The sequence below is a fragment of the Ambystoma mexicanum genome, chromosome 14, assembly GCF_040938575.1.
Source record: "Ambystoma mexicanum isolate Mex_15411 chromosome 14, UKY_AmexF1_1, whole genome shotgun sequence".
Lineage (NCBI taxonomy): Eukaryota > Metazoa > Chordata > Amphibia > Caudata > Ambystomatidae > Ambystoma > Ambystoma mexicanum.
In genome coordinates, this window is record NC_090940.1 from 171,106,642 (window position 1) to 171,127,224 (window position 20,583).

Here is a 20,583-nt window from a genome sequence, read left to right on the forward strand (position 1 = left end):
GGTGTATCAGCCACTTTTACTCCCTAAAAATTTACAAATACTCCCAAAAAATAAAAATAGGGAGCAAAAATACTCCCAATTAAAAAATGGGAAATGGACACATATGAGCGTGTGCCCCTGCTTTCACCCAAACAGTTCCATGGATGCGTTTGAACCAGTAGTATCACAGGAAGAAACAACTATAATTATGGAAGAAGTCGAATGTATCTTTTAATTTGCATAAATAACTTGGTGCAACAACTTATTTCTCACAAAAACATTTCTGTTTTACAGTTAAACATACGTTTACTCGTTTATAAAATACTCCCATTGGGAACGGGACTCACGTTTCTACTCCCTAAAAAAAAATTTTACTCCCAACTTTCAAAAATAGGGAGTAAAATACTCCTACTTCAAAATCTTATCTGGAACACTGGGTGACATGGCATGTTTTACTAGTGTTTATGGGCAATGGCAACTTTATGAGTGTTATGATGTGGCTAGACTGGCATTTTGGTGCAGCCAGTCAAGCCATTTCTTACTCTGTCATGACATTTTGTACTGGACATTATGATAAAGCAAGCATAATAAGTATTCTTATGTTTCTAAACTTGTCTACATTGGTGCCAGTTTGGACGTGTTTTCTTATTGCGGCATGGCATTTTTAATGGAAAAGCCAACAGGAGTTTGTTCTTGCATAAGGGCACTGGCATATATTGTCAGAGCCAGCTTGGACATGTTTTTCTTAAAGTATCATTATTGGCATTATGTGCAAAGCAAACAGGAGTACGTTCTTATATGGGAATATTGGCATATATTGTAGCAGCCAGCATGGAATTTATGGCCACGGCCAGGGTGAAAATGTTTTTATACTGGCATATATTGTGGAGAAAGGTATGAAAATATGTTGGGAAATGCCCCTGTGTACGGTTGGAGACTTGCATCTATTAGATTTTTTCATGAGTGACCCTACAAAACCGATTGCAAACTGTCTGGCTTTCTACCTATTTTATTTTCACAAAGTGTGCTATATAAATGAATGCACAATTTGAACCCATTATTAAAAAAATGTCTCCGGTGTGGGGCTGTAAACTCCTTCCCCACCCCCCATCTGCACCCTGTTTCATTAGCTCAGACTCCCTCGCTATGCTCAGTTGCACTTCTATACTTGTGGCAAATATTCACTTCGCTCTAATAAATAAATTCACCAGCTGCCACTTGTGGCTGGTATATATGGGTGACAGCACTATCCCTTGTTTCTAAACTAGATGAAAGCTTTAAGCTTCGATTAAAAAACAAACTTGCATCTTTCACCTAGCAGAGAGTGCGTGTGACCCCGCAGCACCATGATCATTAGGGGCACTGTGCATGTGTGGTGGTCTAGGCCGACCCAGAGTGTGACGCGTTCCTACTTTGTTGAGGAGCTTGTGGGGGAGGGACATTTTGTGTTACGCAACAGGCAGCAGGTGAATCAATCAACTGAGATACATTGCAAATTATATTTAAAATGATCTATTCTATGGGGTTACCTTCTTGAAAATGGATGTAATGGAACTGGGTTTTGCATTGCGCACATATCTTCCAGTTCGGAGCCCTTTTTGCACTAAAAAGGTGATGAATGTAAGGCTTTGAACTAATCCTGACCACTATCATTGCTCTGGGTAGCCTTCCACGCTACCATGTGTTGCCTGTCTGGCCCATCAGAGAAGGGGGCCAGTTGCAAATCAGACTTGAGGCTACCACCAAGGTCCGATGTGGAAGGTTGCCTAGAGCAAGGCCAGTGCCCTGGTATAAAAGGATGACTTTAGAGACCATCCATGATCATCATCGAACTAGACTAGAAGTCATTCCCACATCATCAGATGTCATCACGCTGTTAAAGTCATCAAGGATACTGTACAGTTCGATGAACATGCATCGTACTCAGCTAGTGATATCAAACGCATTGAAGAATGCAATAACTTAATTATTCACCATCACCTCATTCAATTATCTAAAACACAATCTCAACCACATCAACACAACTATCTGCGGGAGGGCACGATCTTAAAATGGGGAAAAAAATAAAAAAATTCTAAGGGAGCTCACATTGGAGTCTGATTAATTTGAAAACTTTAGTAGACTTAAAAAATACATCCTTCAGACTTACAAGAACTCTGTTAAGGTTCTTAAGTATAATTTGTACCTCGCTGACAATCAGGCTAGGATTTATCATCTCTGTAAGCATGATTTCAAGTCTATATGGTCAATGTTAAAAGGGGTAACCATTAAGACTCCTGTCAGTTTGAATTCATCTATCTCAGCTGAAGCATGGACACAGCATGTTGCTTACGCAATTTAAATTCCAGAATCCCACATTAAGATTTCTTTTCAAATTGCGAAAGTCTCCTCCATGGTACGAACTCAGCGGTCAGTGGAAGACATTGTTTGGGCAATAAAGAAATTTCTCCAAGGCATCCGGCCCGGATGGAATTCCGGCTTGCGCAATCAACACCAACGCATCTTTTTGTGCAGGTATCCCAAGTTTGAGAATATCTTCAGTACCAATAGTATTGCTCATTCATGGCTCACCTCTATTATAATACCAATATATAAAAAAGGGAACCAGTCTAAACCATCTAATTATCATCCTATCGCTATAATGGATGCCTCTTATACGATGTTTTCAATTTTGCTTCTCAATGAGCTGGATAGGTTTATTCGTGAACACGACTCCTTTTCCCATTGCCAAACTGGGTTCCGTAAGCATACGGGAACTGCCCTCAATGTTACGGTGCTCGCCCATGTGCTAGATGCATCCAAGAAATTGGCGGGTGGTCCTGTGTATATGGCCGCACTAGATAGGAGTTCAGCTTTCAATTGTGCGATACGCAACTTGCTGTGGCCAAAAATGGCACAGTTGGGTTTCCCCTCTTTCGTCACCCATATGATTGCATTGCTCCATCGAGATACTCGTTATAGAGTGCGTATTATTCAGGCAGGCACCCTCACAGATGAGATCCCCACTCATACAGGGGTCAAGCAAGGTTGCAACCTTACCTCTATTTAATTTATATCTTTGTGCAGGAATAACTCTCCTAATGAACCACTTGTATAAACAGTGGGGAAACACGTGTCGAGAGTGGGAAAAACTAACATTAAAGTGAGAATTGACATATTGATTGAAAAAACTTTTGTTTATCAAATATTAGATTGTGAAGACAACACTTCGACCTATAAAACTAAAAACAATTACAGAACTGAACGTGTGATGATAACACTTGGAAGTGAAAAGTAACAACAATAATTTAAAAAATCTTTGGAACAAGACACTTGATTTGTAATGAAGCTTTATTTTTCTCCACAATTAAGAATTGGATTTATGATTTGATGACTCACCAGAACGAAACTAATTTTTAAGGTTGGCGCATCTGAGTAAAATATATTTCCCATCTCAATTAACTTTTCTTATATCTTTGTGACATGGACACAATTTGGGAACAGTAAATCACGTTTCCTATCAGGATAGCTCATCTGGGACTGCATTGGCTAGCTTCGCAGATGACCTCATATTTTTTGATAGGGCTCCATATGGTCTCCAGAATAAATTGAACATTTTTCCACCTTTGCACGTAAACACAACCTACACGCCAACACAGTGAAATCTAAAAACATAATGTTTACCGGCAGCAAAATGATTCTCCCTTTTAGATGGACACTAAACGGTTTACCTATTGAGCGCACATCGGAACTTCGTTATCTAGGATACAACCTGTCCGATGTATCATCTTTAGCAAATTGGCACAACTCATTGAAGCAAAAATCAAGACCTCTCACATCACAATTAAAAATCATCTACAGAAAGCACTCTATGTTTTAACTCATTTCTGCCATCAAATTCTATACGCTTAAGGCAGAAGCTATTCTTTTATAAGGCCTGGATATGTGCCTCTTTGATATTGATAACATCCTGAACTCAATTCAAGCGCTAAGGTGGAAATGTACTTTGGGGATGGCCACTTCGCTGGCAAATGCCATACTATGTCAAGAATTGGTTCTTTACTCCCTTGTCTGCCCGTTTACAATGGAGACAATTGAACACCTATGCGCGGATCCTCAATCCACCTAGAAATTCACTCTACGAAGATCTTTCAAAGATGCTTCTCGAGTCTAATCCACCGTCCATGGTACGGTTTGATATAAGAATGAAAGTGATCTTGGACAACATTAACATTACTGCACTTGATCTGAAGTGTACGTCCCGCTTACACAGAATAAATAACTGTATGGAGCCGATTGGTCTCTCACCATCGATGTACTGGGAGGTTACAATACATATCAAGAATAAACCAGGTTCACGAGAAAGAGGTTACCAAGATTGATGTATCTGGTATGCTTTCCTTGTGAAAAAGCTTGCACTATATACATGAGGTTTAAATTTAATCAGCTACATACCTATGAGCGCATCAAACATTGGCATCAAAACAGCATCACAAACTCAAGGTCCTGTCGATTCTGTGGACATAGTTCACAAATGGAAACTTTAAAATACCTTGTGATCTATTGTCCCCATTATGAAAAACTATTTACTCCGTGGGTGAGGACAATATAGGAAACACTACCTTCTCCAGGGAACTGCTATGGTCAAGATGCATGTGGGGAACAAACAATTCTCTTGTTCTCTCTCTGGTTCGCATGTTGACAATCGATGCTGACTTGACTACATCTCCCGGGTCCGCTTGAATAGAATAGTTTTCTATCACTCTTTTTTCACTGACTAGATAATCAGAAAATCAATGTAGTGGGTACTGTAATTGTGGGATCGTTTATCAATTTTATGTCATCAATTCGATTTTGCAAGGTAGTTGTAAACTCCTCTCTGATGATAAAATTCACATGTTTTTCAAATCTTCAAACGCCCTCATGCAATAAAGTATGAGTCGCCATGGAATTGCATGACTTAATCATATTGATAGTGGAAATACTGCACTGTTGGCATTTTGAGCTTATTCTCTCTTTGCATTGGACTGTGTATAGTTTCTCACAGTGGAGATCCAGCACTGATTGCACGTTGCAAATTGCACTCCGTTTTTTATTTTAATGTTGTTTTTATGAAGAAAGTATTTTTTATATAAGCAAAATTCGTGTGCATTTTTAGTTCCTAAAATGCATTTTATTCTTTTGTAAAACTCACAAATATGTTTTGTAAAGGTTTTGTGTAAACCAAGAACAATAAACAAACAAAAAAACTAAAAAAAGTTATCAGCAAATGTCTCAGAATGGTGGGTAATAATTTTGGGACGAGCATAGGATGACTTAATAAATATGCCAACAACATCCCTATTTTAGAAAACTCTATAGATTGCATGTTTGTCCCTGATGATTTGGGGATGATTCTGGGATGACCTGCTGATTACTTCAAGAGCGTTTCCATGAAACATGTGTGTTCTTGATGATTTGGGGTTGACTTGCTGATTACTTCAGAACAGAGTTTGTAGGATGAAAAGCGGACCATTTCAGATTGTCATTCCGCTTTTGCTTATTTGCAATTATGCTGAATGAACCCGCGCCCCCCCCCCCCCCAACTGTGGCAAGGGTAAAGCTTGAGACTATGTTGGGCGAAAGTTCAAGGCAGAGGCCTAAACATAGCATGCACCCCCTGGGTGAGAATCCTTCACCATCCTAGTGAAAAGCAGGAACCCAGCACCTTCACAATCAATACATTTCCATGCTGACTGCACCAATATATGCCAGTATTCACATGTAATCCTTCACACAGTATTCATGTTTGCTTTGTGCATAATCCAACAATCAACAACCATAATCAAACGGACCGCCAGGATATTTTTAAAAGAATAAAATACACACATAGCATCCAAAAAAGAAAGAAGCAATAAACAAACGGATCCACAAAGTGCCATCAACCGAGGTCTCAATTACCCACAACCTACCAAATACAAACAACAACAAACCACAAACAGCAAAGACTAAACCCAAATGAGCAGGAAAAACACTAATTGAAAGAGGACGTCCACTCAAAGGAACACAACCCACACATCATGTCTCGCTACAAGAAAGACAAAGAAGCCAGAACATACAACAGAAATAATAAGAAAACCCAAACCACTCGGGAAGGCATCGACCAGCATGATCCCACAACCCCAAAAAACTTGTCAAACATTTGAGATGGCCCAAGGAGACGTACAAATAACAGAGCAAAGACAGACTAAATTGCTTGCTACCTGTCCACAGATGACAACATGGGAAACAAAAACAGCGCAACAACAAAGAACCGACAGCCAACAAGCGTCACAAATACAGAACCAACCCGGACACCAAACAGAACACGCCAACTAATAAACCATCCCGACCCGGTCTCCACCATGGACAATACCCCAACTAGAACCAGGCACAAGTTGGAATCCACCACACTCTACACCCCGTATATAACCAAGACAGGAACAAGAGGGGTAGCTGCCCCATTTACCAGAGGGGTAGCTGCCCCATTTACCATCCGGAACAAACCAACCCAGCTATAAACCTTATTGTCTACTTGACAAAGAGACTGGCCAACAAAGAACCACCCCACCCAACAGACTCAACCGGGGAAAACCCACCTGGAACGGAAACCCAACCAACAACACACTGGTCAGAACAAACAATACTAACAATAGCCTAAAAGGGAAATGAAGCAAACTACACTGCATCCTCCTCAATGTTAGATCCATGGCAAACAATCAATGACCTCCTAAGCGAAGGAGGTACAGACATGTGCTTCCTTACAAAAACCTGGCTATCAGACAACTATAAAGTTATAGCGAACAAAGCAATACCCGACAATTATAAATTAATATATGCCAACAGAGGAAAAAAAGAGGAGGCGGAATCGCACATACACACAAAAAACACGCCCAAGCATCTCGAATCATCACAACCAATGCGGAAGACTATGAATCCCTCCTAATCAAGATAGAATTCAATGACCAATCCAACATAGTATTCCTCCTGATCTACAGCCCACCTTCTTACAACCCCAACTTTGCAACAAAACTAGCAGACAAGGTCGCCATGCTATCAACCCACCATGACAACCTAGTCATAGTTGGAGGATTTCAACATATGGTTTGAAAATGAAAATGTGTACACAGCAAACTCACTCTGCGCGCTCCTGGAAACCTTGCAGTACAAGCAAATAATAAATGGATCCAACCACTATGCCGGGCACACCCTGGATGCAATTTTCTGCAGGGAAGAACTATGTGCATCTGCACCACCAACATCAATGGTGTGGAGTGACCACTGCCTGATACCATTCTACATCACACCTCAAACCCGCCTATAGGCCGGTAAGTAAATACTCCACACCAGCAAGAAAGGAAACTGTAAGAACTTGGACCTAGAGGCCGTAACAAACCTTCTAGATGCAACCATCCTACGTGAAAGAGATCCCACTGATACAAACATAGATACAACAGACGAGACACTCAACAATTGGATGACCAAGGCCTTTGGCCAATTAGCACCAGCTAAAAATTCAAAGCAACACCCAAAGAACTGGCAATCAAACGGTTCACAGAAGAACTCAAAAAACTAAAAAAACACAACTGCAAAAAGGAATTAAAATTGAGAGAACAATACAGCAGAAAAGACAAAATAAAACACCAATACCAAAGACAACTCAAATTGTACAAAGCAACAGTCCTCAAAAAATAAAAACTCTACTACGCCACAGGAATAGAATTGGCAAACAATCCACAGTAAGAACTCTTCAAAATCATCAGAGATAAAAACACTGATAAAAAAGGTCAGCAAGCGCAGAAGACCCAGGCAACTACAGACCGATATCCAAACTGCCCTACCCAGCGAAGAGCCTCGAGAACCACGTCTACAAAATCCATCTTAAACACGTAGAAAGAAACAGAATACTCAACCAATCACAAGTTGGCCTTAGACCGATGAGAGGAACAGAATCAACACTTCTATCGATATCGGAAGACCTGAAAATAAACGTAGACAACACCCAATCGGCCCTCCTTTTATTGGACATTTCAGCTGTTTTTGACACAATCAGCCATGCAACACTAATACAAAGATTAATGGAATGTGGCATACAGGAATCCGCACTAAAGTGGCTTACCTTATTCCTAACAAACCGTAACGAAAGAACCTACCTACCACCGTTCACCTCAAACACCAAATATATATCCTGCAAAATCCCACAGGGTTCCAGCCTCTCCCCTCTACTTTTCAACATCTACATGTGACCACTGATGAAAATCATTCAATCCCACAGACCCACCGCCTACAACTACGTAGACGAAACAACTGATTGAGAAAACAAAAAGAATACAGAAACAAAACAACAACCTCAACAACTGCCTCACAAACATATACAACTGGATGACAACGAACAACCTCAAACTGAACCCGGCACAAACAGAAATAATGCTCTCACCTGCAGGGTTCGACAGAGCGAACCCACAATTGGACTGGCCAATCGGCATGGGAACGCAACCAGAGACTACCAATGTAGTAAACAACCTAGGAATACTCATGGACAGCAGACTATCGCAGGGACCGCAAGTCCTCCAAATACTCAGAGGATTACTCACTACCTCTCCTTCTCCCAGAGAACCCCCACAATTACTCTCTACCTCTCCTTCTCCCAGAGAACCACCACAATCATATCCCTGATACTCACAGGAATTACCACTGCAAACAGCCGCTAACTAGGAATGCCAGAAAGACACCCCAAGAAACCCCAAAGCGTGTAAAATACAGCAGCCAGGATCCCACTAAGACTAAACAGAAGAGACCACATCACTCCAGCACTGAAAAGCCTACACTGGTTACCAGTAAAAAAAGCACATAAAATTCAAAGCACTCTGCATCGCCCACAAAGCCTTGCACGGAAAAGGAGCGGAATTGCTCCAAGACAAGATTAGCTGGTATTGGCCAGGAAGGGAACTAAGATCCAGCAACGACCTGAAAATGGAGGCAGAACACCACGACAATAGGAAATTCCGCGGAACAGCATTCTCACATCTAATTGCTAACACCTGGAACAACATGCCCAAAATAATTATAATCACAGAAGACCACATCACCTTCAGGAAACTGCTCAAAACCTGGCTATTCAGCAGACAATGAAAACCTAGAAGGAACAACAACAACGTAGACAAACTAGAGAGGGGACAAATAACCGAAAACAAGAACCTGGCTAGAAACTGGTAAGCGACATCCAAAGGGCTGACCCAGAGAGAGACCACAACGAACTGGCTGACTTTAACCCTCTTCCTTTCCTGCTCCTCCTACATAACGGACGCCTCTACACCAAATCTTGGACTAGCCGCAGTCCTAAACATACAGAGAACCATTACTATGCCGACATCCAGAGTGAACCACACACATAGCCCAATACCATTTAAAATGCAACAACACACCAGATGTCGGACTACGTTACAGCTACAACCACCTGTGATTCTGAATCCCTTATGGATACTATCGAACCAGTGCACACGACCAACCCATCATAACCACACAACCCTAACACCATCACAAAACACTACCACAGACACGAGGCATGGAATCTTACCCATGCGTTTACAATGCACGAGGCCGCTCACAAGTGATCACATGCAAGACAACACTCACAGACACCAGTTTCTCCTGGTTCTGGACCTATCCTCGCACCTTTTTCCCCACTAAACCCCCCCACACCCCTTTTTTTGCAGAGCCATACGAGCACCTGGGGCTGCCCCTGGTTGGTAGCGGCCCAAATCCACTTAACATAATATAATGCCAGAAATACTACTATAAGAAAACATGCCCACCATGGCTCTGCCACACACTCCTGTTGGCTTTGCCTTTAAAAATGTCATGTCACAAGAAAACATGTTAAAACTGGCTACACAATACAGGCGAATCTAGATGCATAATAATGCTCATCATGTTTGCTTTACCCTTGATACACAGTGACAAAAGCCATGCCACAGTAAGCAATGGCTTGACTGGCTGCCCTAAATGCCTGTCTAGACACAACACTCCTCATGCTTTCTTTGTCAAAGAATCCCAGTAAACAAATGCCAGTGAAGCCCATAAAAGCAGATATCCTTTCTATAAAAAAAAAAAAAAGAAAAAGAAAAAGAACTGCATTTTGTACTGCCATCTATGACAGATACCCATTAAAAAGAGCTTCAGGATTCCAAGATGGCCGCCAAGGGGAGAGCAGCATGATCGTGGAGCTCTCACCCCCTTGAGCCAAAGACAAGATAGATTAAAAGGGCCTTCCCTCGGTGGGGATTTAACAATGTAGGCTGCGGTGGTGGAGTGCAGCAGCCCGGATCGCCTGGGGACTTCGGCAGAGGCGGGTGTGCAGCCTTCTTTTCCGCAGTGTCTGAGGTGCTGGAGCACTGCAGCCGCGGCCGGTGCAGCCCAAGCTGAGAGACATGCTCGCAGACCGCAAGCAAGAAGAACCACTTGGGAGACCCAGGGCGGCCGAGGATCCAGTGCGGCTGCGAAGCAGGGTGGCTGGAAGCAGCTGCTGTCGGACGGCAGAGGAGCCCGTCAAGAAGGACCTATGTGCAATATTGGAGGCCCACTGGGGCTGGATTCGTGGACTCCCCTGCTGGCAAGCACCAGCGGGAAGATCAAGGGAGGACTGAGCCGCAGCTGCACCGGAGAAGCAGCGTCTTATCAGAGAGATCAGGCGAATCCGGAGGAGCCATACCCGTAGCCCACTGCAGAGAGCTGCGCAGCAGAAAAGAGCACCCGGAGCGGCCAAGAGGGTCCGCACAGCGAAAGTCAAGAGGCAGGAAGGCGGTGATCCTGAGGTGCTTGACTCTCCCCCCCACAACCTTTGGGGGAGAACCACAGGTTAGCATGCGCCCTGGCCCAAGGAAAGGGTGCAAGCAGGCAGAGGCTGGCCAGTGCAGGCAGTGATCACCAGCTTTGAGCAGAGTGACAGTGGGGAGTGGGGGAGCATGGCGGGAGGGTCCCTGACCAAGCCTTGAAGCCAGCACTTTGCAGAGAAGACCAGAGGAGGCCTTGTGGTGTTATAGCTAGGGTGGCTGGAGGCCCATTTGAGGTACAATTTGGAGCTGCATATAGTGCCTCAGCCAGAGCACTGGCATCCAGATGCACAGCAAGGGAGACAAGGGAGCAAGAGACTCACCACACATAGTAGACAGTGACCAGTGGTACCCTGGCCTCCCCTGCCAATTTGGAGGCCGAATAGAGGGCTAAAGAGTTCATCTACATCCGTGGTGGGCAAGGAAGAATAAGGGAGAGGCCATTTGGTCAGGCTCAGGGCAGAGTGATCGTGGCACCAAGGCCAGGAGGAGGGTCATTTGAAACCTGAGGAGGAGGATAAACAGTGGCTCACCTGCTCACAGTTAGAGAGGAGTTTCAACCCCAATGCATTGTCAAGGGCAGACCCACAAAGCGGCAGAGGGAGGAGGTGCCTAAGCCCTGATAAAATGGCCAGAACAGGTCCGAAGGGTACAACGCAATATCACAGAGAAGAGGAGTGGGCAGGGCTACCCCTCCCATCAGACCTGCCTATTCACTATGTCCAAAAACAAGGGGGAAGGAAATGCAAGCTGTCCCCAAGTTGATGAAGAAACCAAAAGGCGGGCAATCTGCACAGACTCTGGCGCAGAGACAGTGAGGTACCAGCTGGGGGAGCTCAGGGGCTCGGGCAGGAGAGGATTTTGTGCCGCTGGCAAGCACTGCAAAAGATTAAGTGATCACCAGGAGGTCCTTCGCCAATGCTTTCATGATTTTTGGGACAAGATAGCGAACACCATTCAGTTGCATTTGGCCATGATTTCGAGCAGAACCGTCCCAATCGTTGCAAGAGGTGAAGGGGGACATAACGGAACTAGAGGAGCGGACCGATGCAGCGGAGAGCGCCATACAAGAGTTTGCAGGAGACACAAGGAAGATCGACGAGCTGGTAGAGCAATTAGCAAGGGTCACGCAGAACCTCGAGACCCAGAGCGAGGACCATGAAAACCACTCGAGAAGATCTAACTTTAGATTACAGGGCTTTGCTGAGGCGGTAGCGGACAATGATCTACGCACAATAGCGCAACAAGTGTTCGCAGACCTGCTGGAGGTGGAAGACTGGTTGGGTATAGAGCTGGACTGCATACACAGAGTGGGGCCAAAGAGGGGACAGCCAGTGGCCTGTCCCAGAGATGCAGTGGTGGCCTTACACGAGAACGGGCAGAGGAGAAGGTGCCGACGGCTGCCAGGAGGGCCAGATCAATCCGCTACAATGGCTCGGAACTTCAGCTATTCCAGGAGATAGTACAGACCACCCTGGTGAAGCGTAGGATGATGGGCCCGGTGGTGCGTGCCCTAATGTGAGCGGACATACGCTATAAATGGACCTTTCCTTTTGGACTACTGTTCGAATGGGAAGGGAAACAGCATCAGGTCACCACCTGCGAGGAAGGTACGAAGGTACTGAAGATTGTGGATGAAGGGTCACCAAGGCAAGAACAAAGACCGGCGAGAGAACCGCTCAAGAGGTAAATGCGAGAGTGAACAAAAGGTTTTCGACAAGGGGCTAAAATAAACGGGGCCTAAGGAGCCCATTCTAACCCCCCCCACGACAAGGGGGCAGGAGTGGAAGGAGCCCACGCACTCATCGACACTTGAGGGCCATGCTAAAGTAAAAGGGGGGTTACAGACGGAATGTTGTAGTCCGCCTAGGGGATGTACTTAGGGGAAAGGCACCAGGGGGAGGTGGGTGGTACAGGACAGGATGTCTTGGTTTATCTACATGGGTCTAGAGTGACCTGCACAGGTTTACTCTGGGTTGTTACAAGGGCTCAATTCCAGGGATGATGGGTTGCAGGAAGCTAGAGGCTGCTTGAGCCCGCCCAGAGGGGGTTGGGAGGGTGAAGGGGATTCGTGGGGGGTTCCAACGGCAGCCACTCATTAGTGCGAGCCGTGCAATGAGTGTCCTAAACTTCAAGGCGCTTAATTCCCCGGTTAAAAGAATTGAAGCCCTCCAAGAGATGCACGTTCGGAGGCGAGACAGGCATAAGCTGAAAATCAAACGGTACCGTCATCTTTTCTGATTCAATGCCCTGGGAAGACCAAGGGGAGGGTGTGTTAATCGATATTCGTAACATCCCAGGCTTCCAGGTTATAGCTACAGAGGGTGACACAGGGGGTAGGTATCTGGCGGCATATTCCAATGGGAGAGGGGGGAGGTATACAGTGGCAGCAATCTACGCTCCCAATACGGGGCAAGATGGATTCTTGCTGCAGACACTGACCAAATTGGAGACTTTTGCCAAAGGGCAGATAATATTAATCTGACCTGGGACCCAAGAGAAGACAGGAACGCAAGGGTGTTCCACCATCTACCTGCTTGAACAAACACATGGCCCAGTTGGCTTCGATGGATGACTGGAGGGAACTGAGGGGGTGGGGGGCTACACATTTTATACCCACGTTCATAGATCCTTCTCAAGGATAGATTACTCCTGGATTTCGAGGTCACTATTGGGTAGGGTCGCGGGTATAGAGCTAGGCGAAATCGCCCTGTCAGACGACGCACCCATAACAATTACCTTAAATATGGGGCAAACCAGGCCTATGGCAGTGGAAGGTTCCCAGCCAAAGGGATGGAGTCCTATGTGAGGACAAAGAATAAAATCTTGGATTACTTTGCACTTAACGCAACAGAGGGTTTACGCGACCAGGTGGTGTCGGATGCATTTAAGGATACATTGAGGGGGGAGCTCATCCCGATGAAGTGCCAGAGGGACAAACAACTAGGTCTCTTACAGGAAGAATTGGAAGCTAAACTTAAACAAATATTCACTCAAATGGCAAATAACACGGGAGTACCCTGCAAATGGAATATCGACTGATTAGGGGACAATTAGATGTTTAGCAGAATAGAGCTGCAGAGCGTTCATTGCTCTACCTCCAACAGAGGTATTATGTCAAAGCCAATAAGAGGGATCACCTGTCAGCGAGGTAGATTAGGAAAAAAGAAGAGTCAAGGACAATCCTTAAAATAAAGATTGGGGGGGACAAAAAAGCACTGCTGTACCTGACATAATTTCGGTCTTCACAGAACATTATTCATCTCTGTACACATCAGATTCCCCTGGGCAGGGAGCCCAAAGGCCTGTCCCAGTGCCCTCTCCCTAAGATCACTCCTCAGGAACGGGAAGAACTTGAGGGAGACATTAATCCCGAAGTAGTAAGGACGGCTATAGCTGCCTTGCCATCAGGAAAGGCTCTGGGCTCTGGGCCCGGGCGGCTTTCCAGCATGCGTCTACAAAATCTTTAGAGAGGCACTGATACTGCGCTTAGTCCAGCTCTTCAACTCTTTTTGGGGATGGGGGGGCAGGATGCATCACCCCGACAATGGAAGAAGCCAAGATTGTACTGCTCCCAAATCCAGGAATGGATGTCACTATGCAGTTCGTACCGGACGATTTCCCTTATTAATCTCGACACAAAGACCTACACCAAGGTTCTGCCGTCACGTCTGGGTAAGCTCCTCCTCAAAAATGATTGATCCCGACTAGTAAGGATTTATTAGGCATAGGCAGACCTCGGATAACGTTCAGCAGATCTATCATCTGATTGAAAAAGTAAATAAATCTACAACCTCTGCACTTATAGTAGCATTGGATGCTGAGAAGGCATTTGACCGGGTCGAATGGCCATTCCTCTTCCATACCATGGAGGTTATGGGATTCGGTTCTAAATTCCTTTCAATGGTAAGAGCTAAATACTGAACTCCCTCCTTGCACCTGGCAATCGACAGGCAACTTTCCCAGAGGATCACAGTCTCACAAGGCACAAAGCAGGGTTGCCCGCTATCATAGACTATCCACCTGGAGCCGCTCTTAGCCAGCATTAGGGCCTCTCTGTATATCAGGGGGGATTCCCTTTGGGGGTGAGGAGCATAGAGTCACAGTGTTTGCTGATGACATGCTCCTCCTGATCACAGAACCAGAAACCTAATTTCCAGGGTTCTCACAGGAACTTCTTTCTCTTTGGAGAGGTGGCGGGGTTAAAAATAAATGCCCACAAGTCAGAGTTATTAAACGTGCCTGCCCTCTCAGAAAAGGGTCAGGAATTGCAGGGTATAGTAACCTATAGATGGGCAGAAACCGCCATGAGATATTTGGGGAGGGTCAAGATTACTGGTTCTCTGGGTGCTCTTTAACGGGCTAACTACCCGCCTTTAGCAGAAAAGCTGCACCGGCTGCTGGCGGAATGGGTGCCCTTATCAATATCCTCGATGGGTAGGATAAATGCCCTTAAAATTGTGATTTTGACTAAAGTCCTCTACTATTTCATGGCCCTGTCAGTGGGGGTTCCCCAAGCTTTCTTCAGGACCCTTCAAAAACATGTGGGATCATTTATTTGGAACAGGAAGAGAACCAGGGTAGCTATTTGGATGCTTACGTCTCCCAGAAGCAAGGGAGGGCTGCAGGTGCCAAAATTCCGCCTCCATTACCTTCTGGCTCAAATCAGAGTGATCCGGGATAGATTCAGGGGCGATCGCGGGTAGATCTGGTGTCAAATTGACAAAGCGGTTGTGGGCTCGCCGCTGGACGTGGTGTTGTGGCGATCCAAGGGTGATAGACCTGCAAACATGTACCATAGCAGGATGGAGGCCCTAGTGTGGGACTTGTGGTATGAGCTGGTGCAGAGGATGAACTTGACCACCTTCTCCTCCCAGCTGACGTTTAGGAATCCCAAGTTCACACCAGGTATGGTAATGGGTGCCTTCAATGGGTTGGAGGCAGCAGGGTGCCGCAAACTATGTGGCATGTTCCCAGTTCAGGACATTAAATCCTTTGCATAGTGCAGTATCACTACCCTCAACTGAGGCACTGGCTTACGAACCCAATGGTCAGGTCAGCGGCCACCAGGGATCTCATGCCCTTTCAACGGTTCATAACGATAGCCACAGGGACAGGCATTTGGTAGAAGCGTTATATGGGATTATAGAAGAAGGGGCAAAGAGCCAGGCATGGCACTATATGGAGCTGTGGGAGGGGCAGATATCCCCAAGCTCACGCAGGCCATCCAGATTCAGGAGATGTGGGTTAAGATGATGGTGCAATGGCATCTCACCCCAGAAAAACTACATAAATTCTAACCAACTGCGTCAGCGCTCTGCTTGCGGAGATGTGGGGAACTGAGATCGTGGAAGCATATCTTTTGGGAATGGCGGGTCATACAGCCTTATTGTGACAGGACCTGTGTAGAAATGAATAGTATCTTTGGGAGTCAGATGCCGGACAACACAGGGAGGGCCATGCTGGGAATAGACTGGGTTCTGGAAAATCTACCCTCGAATACTCAAAGAAAGACATACATCATCCCGATAGTGGCGGCAACGCTTGTGGTGGCAACGCTTGTGGTCGCACTCAAATGGAAACAAAAAGCTGCCTCCACAGAACACGAATGGGTTAGTAAAATCTGGAACTTTGTGGCACTGGAGTGGGTAACCTATTTGATTCAAGGGGATCCCCAAAGGTTTAGCTCACACTGGACATTGTCCTGCATCACCTGCAGCGGGACTCGCGGACTGCACGGTTTTCGAGGAAAATTAGATTGCTGGGGTTGTTGTGAGTACTTGGCCCACTTGGGGAGGGCACCTTCACTGGAAGCTGGGAGGAGATATGGCTGCCGTTTCTAGGAGAGACGAGGACTATGGGGGGGGGTTCTCAAATAGTGCAAGGGCGCGTACAATGGCTGGCGAGCGAGCTGGCCACTCACAGAAACTTGGGACTGGAAGCACTCTACATAGTTTATGGACTCAGGGGTGGGGTGGGTAAGTGGACTGGGTGTGTTATTGGTTGCATGTGTTGGGATCGAGGGGAACAGAGGGGAGAAGGTGGGTGGCGAGAAGGGATGGGGAGTGGGGGTTACATGTGTTCTTACTGTTGAAAATGCCAACAAAACAAAATTTTTAAAGTGCATTGTTACTGTGCTGCCCTCACCAGCCAAAATCAGCTCTCTGGCCCAGCACGAACACACCCACACACATTATTTGATTCAACATTCACTCGCTTATTCACACACAGCATTCAACTAACTCACTGCATGAGAGTATCATACGTGAACGACCCATAGATTTCATATCCCCATGCAACTGTTCCAAATAGGCAGAGGGAAATGTTTCTTTTTTTCCTGTGCTTTGAAAAGTGCACCTCTTTTGAAAAATCAGGATTTACTTGAAAATGCCCAGAACCCCCTTTCCACCTTCTGCCTTGCACAGTTGTGCATTTGGTGGGAAAAAGAGCACCTCAATGTGCACAACTATGATTCACCCATTTAAGTGTCCTTTGTGCACGGTTCACCACCTTTTTGGTGAAAGTGAAGTGAAGTGCAAGTGAAGTGAATGAGCATCCCATCAGTTGCACCAAACACGTTTTGAAAATCGTGGCACGATGGTTTATCCATAGGGATCACTTCTTTACGCTGTACATTCATTTCAGAGAGAGTGGTTCGAGGTGTCAGAGGTGAATTAGGAATGGGAAAAGGACACACGAGAAGGGAATGGTGCATGGGGTTTTTACAGTCATTAACCCCAGATTTGCTCACGAGCAGGTATTCTGTTAAACACAATTTGCTCCAGAACAGATACTGTGACTGGAATCGTTAGCCCCAGAGTACGTACTGTGCAGAGCAGGTATTGCGTCTGTAGTTAGAAGCCCCACAGCAGGTATTCGGTCAAATGTAACAGATACGCAGGTACTGTGTCTGGAATTGGTATCCCAGATCCGGTACTGTGTCTGTAATTATTTGGCCAAGGGCAGGTATTGTCAGATGTAGCTGATGAGCAGGTACGACGTACTGTATTGGAAGTCATTAGCACCAGAGCAGGTATTGTGTCTGCACTCATCCGCTCCAGCCAGAGGATGTGATGGTCCTTTACCATTAGCGCTAGAGAAGGAAGTGTCTGCTGATATTAATGAGGCTGTTTCTATGTCTGCAGCCATTAGAACTGAAGCAGACACTGTGACTCCAGTAATTATCCACAGAAGGTCATTAGACTCAGAGAAAGTACTAAATCTGCAGCCATTAGCCCTGAGGAATCATTACTTACTGGAACTGGCGACAATACACTTCTGCAATCTTTAGACTGTGCAGGTAATATTATATATGTAGTCACTTACACCAGAGCAGGGTCTGTGTAGCGGCTGCACAGTCACTTACACCAGAGCAGGGTCTGTGTAGCAGCTGCACAGCAGTTACTGCGTCTGCGAGCATTAGCCTGCACAGGTATTATTAAATATGTAGTCACTTACACCAGAGCAGGGTCTGTGTAGCGGCTGCACAGTCACTTACACCAGAGCAGGGTCTTGTAGCAGCTGCACCGCAGTTACTGCGTCTGCGAGCATTAGCCTGCGCAGGTATTATTATATATGTAGTAACTTACACCAGAGCAGGGTCTGTGTAGCGGCTGCACCGCAGTTACTGCGTCTGCGAGCATTACCCTGCGCAGGTGTGTATATATATATGTCACTTACACCAGAGCAGGGTCTGCTGTGTAGCGGCTGCACCGCAGTTACTACGTCTGCGATCATTACCCTGCGCAGGTATTATTATATATGTAGTCACTTACACCAGAGCAGAGTCTGTGTAGCAGCTGCACCGCAGTTACTGCGTCTGCGAGCATTAGCCTGCGCATGTATTATTATATATGTAGTAACTTACACCAGAGCAGGGTCTGTGTAGCGGCTGCACCGCAGTTACTGCGTCTGCGAGCATTACCCTGCGCAGGTGTGTATATATATATATATATATATATATATATATATATATATATATATATATATATATATATGTCACTTACACCAGAGCAGGGTCTGCTGTGTAGCGGCTGCACCGCAGTTACTACGTCTGCGATCATTACCCTGCGCAGGTATTATTATATATGTAGTCACTTACACCAGAGCAGAGTCTGTGTAGCGGCTGCACCGCAGTTACTGCGTCTGCGAGCATTAGCCTGCGCATGTATTATTATATATGTAGTCACTTACACCAGAGCAGGGTCTGTGTAGCGGCTGCACCGCAGTTACTGCGTCTGTGAGCATTACCCTGCGCAAGTGTGTATATATATATATATATATATATATATATATATATGTCACTTACACCAGAGCAGGGTCTGCTGTGTAGCGGCTGCACCGCAGTTACTACGTCTGCGATCATTACCCTGCGCAGGTATTATTATATATGTAGTCACTTACACCAGAGCAGAGTCTGTGTAGCGGCTGCACCGCAGTTACTGCGTCTGCGAGCATTAGCCTGCGCAGGTATTAATTATATATATATATATATATATATATATATATATATATATATATATATAGTCACTCACACCAAGAGCAGGGTATGTATAGTAGCTGCACAGCAGTTACTGCGTCTGCGAGCATTGCAGAGCCTGAACCGTACCATAGATGAGCTTGGGAGCAGCTACTGAGTCAACAATACCAACAACAACAGGCTGCCCTGTGTCATTTCAAAACCAGATGTTTAGAAAGTCACGTACTCACAACGTTTCATTTCAACATGCGGTAAGTACAACACAACGAATGACAAGCTTCAGCAACAGCCTGTCTCACTTCATCGTGCATTTACGGAGGTTGCACAAGGGGCTGCTCTAACCAATAGAACAACAAAGGGGTGAGAACGTCTAAGTTGATGGATGCTCAAAGAAATGCATACAACATTCCCTACAAGTGCTGAATCGCATGCACTCACCTGGTGCTGCCTGGAATCAGGAAATTAGCGTTTCGTAAAGTGTAGTGTCTAGTTTCCGTCCGAGAAACGGACCATAACAACGCCCCGCCCACTCTGCTCCACGTGACTTTGGGCACGTTCGCTGCCATTCACGTAGCGTCCGACCGACGTCATCATATTGTAATATTCTTGAGCAATTTTAGCGAGCGAGAAGCGGGAATGCTTCGGCTGCCAATGCAACCGGAATCTGACTAGTGCTCTTGGCGAGCAGTGGCTCAGATTAAGGTGGGCATTTTCTTCGGGATGCCAGGAAAGTTTCTGCAATACACCAGATAGAGATTGGGGGGGAGAAATGTATCTGGAAGGTATGGGAGCACAGTGTGGGTCTGGAGGAAGGGATGGATGGGTCTGGAGGAAGGGATGGATCATCTAGGTGTGTGTGTGGGGCATCTTGCTGTGTGGAGGGAGTGATGGTGACATCTTGGTGGGGTCTGCAGTGGATGAGGGCACATGGGTGTGGCTCTGGAACAGGTATGAGGCATCTGTTCTGGAGGGTGGTATGGGTCAACTTGGTGTGGGTGGGATGGGGGCCTCGATGTCACGTTGACGTCGTTATGGTAACGGGGGGGGGGGGCAGGAGGACCAGGGGAAGGGAAGTGACATGGGTGGGGCTGGGGAAAGGGGAGTTCAGTTCCAGTGTGTTGAATAATGTAAGACGTATGCGGATCACGCTCTGTGTCCGTCTCATCATTGCGGCGCCAGCGCTCCCTGTATCGCGCCCCCATCTAACAATGGCGACGAGGAGGGCACCCTAACAGGTAGAGCAGCCCGCGTAGGACCGCGAGGCAGCCCGCCGCCGAGAACAAGAAGAAAGCGGTG

The 20,583-nt window shown here is 46.0% G+C and overlaps 1 protein-coding gene across 2 annotated transcripts in view; it reads right to left on the minus strand.

The window, feature by feature from the left end:
• Positions 1 to 19,817, minus strand: part of ZNF106 (zinc finger protein 106) — a 693,205-nt gene extending 673,388 nt beyond the window's left edge. The window contains exon 1 of one of the 2 annotated variants that reach the window (XM_069638825.1): positions 19,726 to 19,817. The gene's annotated coding sequence lies outside the window, so the exon portion shown is untranslated. The remainder of the gene's footprint in view (positions 1 to 19,725) is intronic. The other variant, XM_069638826.1, reaches the window with a different exon arrangement.
• Positions 19,818 to 20,583: the final 766 nt, after the last annotated feature.